General features: G+C 41.7%; 1 pseudogene; it reads left to right on the plus strand.

Moving 5' to 3' along the window:
- The first annotated feature begins 882 nt into the window (after window positions 1–882).
- On the plus strand, window positions 883–3,848 carry LOC132223536 (proton-coupled zinc antiporter SLC30A5-like; annotated as a pseudogene).
- The last annotated feature ends 1,412 nt before the right edge of the window (window positions 3,849–5,260 follow it).

Consider the following 5,260-nt stretch of genomic DNA (forward strand, 5'->3'; position numbering starts at 1 on the left):
AGCGCTCAACTTTTTGGAAATTTTTGGATTCATCCAATAACAGAGCAACACACCAGAAAACACTGAACACAACCTGTCCAGAAGTTTGGTAGTGAGCACTACATTATTTATTTTGTCTGCTAACATCTTGTCATCTCCCTCTAGAAGACAGAAAGTAGTTTAATTAGATATTCTCCTTAATAAACCTCTATAACTTTACTAGTGGCCGGAGCACAAAATTCATGCACATTAAAAGGGAATTAATTAGAGGAAATATTTTAATATTGCTATTTGCTCTTTCTCTATGATAGAAGTGTCAGAGATGAAAGAAAATTAGTAAAATGTATCTGAAAATCTTCCTCCTGTCAGAGTCTGGGGCATGCCACGGGCCCTGGAGTCAAGTCCCTGCCCACCTGCATGCATCTCAAAATCGCTCAAGACCCAGACCCGGCTGGCTCCACCCCCATTGGGCGAGATCGAGACACAGCCATCCCCATCTCTGTCAAGCCCCGCCAGGTGGGGGGTACAGCCTCAGGTCCCCTGGCCTGGCACTGGAGTGGGGGGCACAGCCTGAGTTCCCGCATCAAGCCTCACCAGGCAGGGGGCACAACCTGAGGTCCCTGTCAAGCCCCATCAGGCAGGGGATGTGGCCTGAGGTACCCCATCAAGCCCTGCCAGGTGGGGGGGGGCACAGCCTGTGATCCCTCATCAAACCCTACTGGGTGGCGGGGTGCACAGCCACAGGCCCCCCACCAAGGCCCGGCACCACGCAGCCTCAGGTCCCTGCTTAGCACTCATTATGGCTCTTTATGGGAACCCCGCCTCCGCTGTGGTTGCAGCCATCTTGTGATGAATGATGGAGTGAGGGTCAATTTGCATATTGCTTCTTTATTATATAGGAGGATGGGTGATGCTTTTCAGCACAGTTCCCAATGGATCCCTAGGTCTATTAACGAAGAAAATTCTTGAGGGGAATGACTGTAGGAAGTCCATTTACTTTATGTTTGAATATGCTTTTTACCTTTGTGGAATTATTCAATGACATGTGTTTTTTTTAAATTAAATTTTATTGTACAGATTATTACATTTGTTCCTCTTTTTTCCCCCCATAACTCCCCTCCTCCCAGTTCCTGCCCCACCCTCTGCCCTCACTCCCCACCAACTGTCCTCATCCATAGGTGCACGATTTTTGTCCAGTCTCTTCCCGCATCTCCCACACCCCTTTCCCCCCCCAAGAATAGTCAGTCCATTCCCTTTCTATGTCCCTGATTCTATTATGATCACCAGATTATTTATTCACTTGATTCTTAGATTCACTTGTTGATAGATGCATGTTTGTTGATCATAATTTGTATCTTTACCTTTTTCTTCTTCTTCCTCTTCTTAAAGGATACCTTTCAGCATTTCATATAATACTGGTTTGGTGGTGATGAACTCCTTCAGCTTTTTCTTATCTGTGAAGGTCTTTATCTGACCTTCAGTTCTGAATGATAGCTTTGCTGGATAAAGTAATCTTGGTTGTAGGTTCTTGGCATTCATCACTTTGAATATTTCTTGCCATTCCCTTCTGGCCTGCAAAGTTTCTGTTGAGAAATCAGCTGACAGTTGTATGGGTATTCCCTTGTAGGTAACTGAGTTTCTTTCTCTTGCTGCTTTTAAGATTCTCTCTTTGTCTTTTGCTCTTGGCATTTTAATGATGATGTGTCTTGGTGTGGTCCTCTTTGGATTCCTTTTGTTTGGGGTTCTCTGCGCTTCCTGGACCTGTAAGTCTATTTCTTTCACCAGGTGGGGGAAGTTTTCTGTCATTATTTCTTCAAATAGGTTTTCAATATCTTGCTCTCTCTCATCTTCTGGCACCCCTATAATTCTGATGTTGGTACGCTTGAAGCTGTCCCAGAGGCTCCTTACACTATCTTCATATTTTCGGATTATTTTTTCATTTTGCTTTTCTGGTTGGGTGTTTTTTGCTTCTTCGCATTTCAAATCTTTGCCTTGATTCTTGCACTCCTCTGGTCTGCTGTTGGGAGCCTGTATAGTATTCGTTATTTCAGTCCGTGTATGCTTAATTTCTAGTTGGTTCTTTATCATAACATCGAGGGTCTCATTAGATTTCTTGAGGATCTCACTACATTTATCGACGGCTTCTAGACAGTTCTTAAGAGACCTTAAAAGTGTGGTTCTGAACTCAATATCCTCCATTGACAGTTTTGTCCTGTTTCTTTGTCTCCGCATTTTTTATGCTTTCTTGGTGCACCCTCTAGTGGTCTTTGTGCGTAGTCTTGTTGTAGTTAAGCCTTGATTGTTGTCGGAAATACCAGGGGTGATTTGACCTCCAGGCTAACTGGCTATGAGAGTCAGCTGTGTCTGCAGTGGGAGAGCTTCTGTGCTGGATCTCTAGGGCGGTGCTAATCTAGCATTTGCCTGAGGCTATCTGGCAAATGGCTCTGTGCAGGGCTTGGGCAGAGTGGGTCCCTGGGGATCTACAGGGCGGCTGGAGCGAGCAGTTATGGTGCTCTCAGTTCCGTCCCTAGGGGCTCTGCCTCACAGAGTCCCAGCAATGGCTGCAAACCTTGGAGAGAAAGCTGCCTTCGAGTTCCGACTGAAGCCAGACAGTCCCGCTTCTCCCGTTTGAGTCTGGGTCCCTAGAGACTCGCCTGGATCTGGAGCTCAGAGTCTGAAACTCCCTCCCGATTGAAAACAACAACCGCGCCCTCCTCCTCCATCCCTCTCCGTGTGCACTCCGCACCTTTGTATTTCACTTCAGCACTGCGCCTCCTCTGAGTCTGGGTATGATATTCTCTTTCCTCCTAGTTGTAGAATTTCCACTCAGCCAGCCTTCCTGTGGTTCTGGATGATGTCCGTTCCGTCTTTTAGTTGTTTTTTGAAGTGGTTGTTCGAGGCAGCAATCTCAGGGGTTAACCTATGCTGCCATCTTGGTTTCTCGATTCCCATGACATGTTGACCACTAGTCTGGGTCTGATCTCAGATGGACTTCATATGCTCTTTCACTGCTTTGCTTTGGTCATGGGACATTGTGCAGCCTTAATGAGTAGATGGAAAGGAAATAGGATTTTATCCTATGGATTTGGCCAAATAGAAATTCTCTCTGTATTTATTAATAGTCTTTTTATAATAGTAATCACTTTTTGTGTGTGTTTATGGAGTTTGTGTCTAAATTAGACAAGCACATGTTAACTCCAGTCTCAGTTGGAGAGCTGATAGTATCTGTGACTTTATCATACCCATGGAGCTTCTCAAGGAAGCTGTCACTCATCTTATCACAGTCACAACATATGATGGTCCCAGTGACCATGGACATGGTCACAGCCATAGATCTTCAGGCAGATACATGAATACTAACATGATGGATATATTTGTATATGTTCTGTCAGACACATCTGTCAGTATTGGAACCATTTGGATGGTTTATTGCTGAGCCCCTGTGCTCTCTTTTTATGTTATATTAATATTTCTCACTTTTGTTCCACCAATTAAAGATACCTGTCAGGTTCTAATTCTGAGACTGCCACAAGAATATGAAAAAGAACTACATCTTGCTTTAGAAAAAGACACAGAAAATTGAAGGATTAATATCACACTGAGACCCTCATTTTTGTTGTCACTCAGCCAGTGTTGTGGTAGAAGCAATTCATATACAGCTGACACCTGAGGTGCTGGAACAAAGAATAGTATATCAGGTTAGAGGAATACTTAATGATGCTGGAGTAAACAATTTAACAATTCAAGTGGGAAAATAGGCATACTTTCAATGTATGAATTGTTTAAGTATTGGATTTCATGATATTCTGGTTATGACAAAACAAATGGAGTCAATGAAATACTACAAAAATAGTACCTAGATAATATGACATAACTAAGGAAATACCCTTGGAGTGTGAACAATTAAGATTAAATGAAAAAGTATTTATAGTGTTTCCAGAAAGAAGAAAATTGCACATATTGTACAAAAACATTTTGCTGTATTTGAAAAAGTTAAGGCTCCCTACTATTGGATAAATAAAACTTTCTTAAAGGAAATTTAAGTACAGAAGAAGCATTTATTGTTTAAGTAAAACAATTATTTAAATCATGTGTGTAATAAGAATCTTAAAATTTGAGTGCACATGATATGTATTATCTTTGAAAATGAACATATAATTATGGAATCCAGTGAAGAACAAAGTGACTTCTGTGTTTACTTTCTATTAGAAAGCATCTCCATTGTAAATAGTGTATTTACATGTTTATTACACAGATCCATTTTTTTGCATAGCCCCAGGATAAAATAGGAATAAAATTCTATTTTTAAGATTTTTCTGTATATAAAACTGGTTTCTAATTATGTTAAATCTATTAAGTAAAATATGTATTATTTATTTATATATCTACTTTTTTATTTTTGTTAGCCCTCACTGGAGGATATTTTTCATTGATTTTTAGAGAGAGTGGAAGGGGTGCGGAGAGACAGAGAGAGAAAAACATCAATGTGAGAGAGACACAATGATTGGTTGCCTTCCGCAGGAGCCCCAACCAGGACCAGGGATCCAGCTTGCAACTGAGGTATGTGCTCTTAACTGGAATTGAACCTAGGACCCTTCAGTCCGCAGGCTGACGTTTTATGCACTGAGCCAAATTGGTTAGTGCTGTCACTTTATTTTTTTATTGAATTTATTGGAGTGACATTGGTTCAGAAAATCATACAGGTTTGACATGTGCAAATCAACCAAATATCATCTGCAAAATGCATCTTGCACCCATCACCCCAAGCAAAGTTTCCATCCCTATCCCCCTCCTCCACCTTTACCTCCTCCTTCCCCCATCTTTCCCTCTGGCAATCACCACGCAAACACTGGAGCAACGTGAGCCTGGAGTAAGTTACTGTTGTGGGTGGGAGATGGAAGGACAGCAATGGTGAGAGACATAAGTAAAGTCAGAGTGTCGAGGAAAAATTAAAAGGAAGATATCCTGCAACTTCTAGGAAATCTCCACCAATGGAGCAAAGAAAAAAAAAAAAAAGACCTCTATTATTATGTGAGCACCAAACCAGACTGGGCTGGGTTCTCAGACAATTCGCTCATATGATTGCAAAGACAGACAGAAACTTCACTTTTTTATGTAGTCAAGCAGATACAATGCACAACATGTAAATTTTCACAGAAGAGGACTTAACAGCACCATTTGCTATACACCCTTTGGTAAGTCACCTTTTGGTGGCCATCTGCGTTACTTAATCACCATAATCAAGAGTAAAAATTAACACTTTTCTACCTCTATGACAAGC

The sequence above is a fragment of the Myotis daubentonii genome, chromosome X (assembly GCF_963259705.1).
Source record: "Myotis daubentonii chromosome X, mMyoDau2.1, whole genome shotgun sequence".
Classification (NCBI taxonomy): Eukaryota; Metazoa; Chordata; class Mammalia; order Chiroptera; family Vespertilionidae; genus Myotis; species Myotis daubentonii.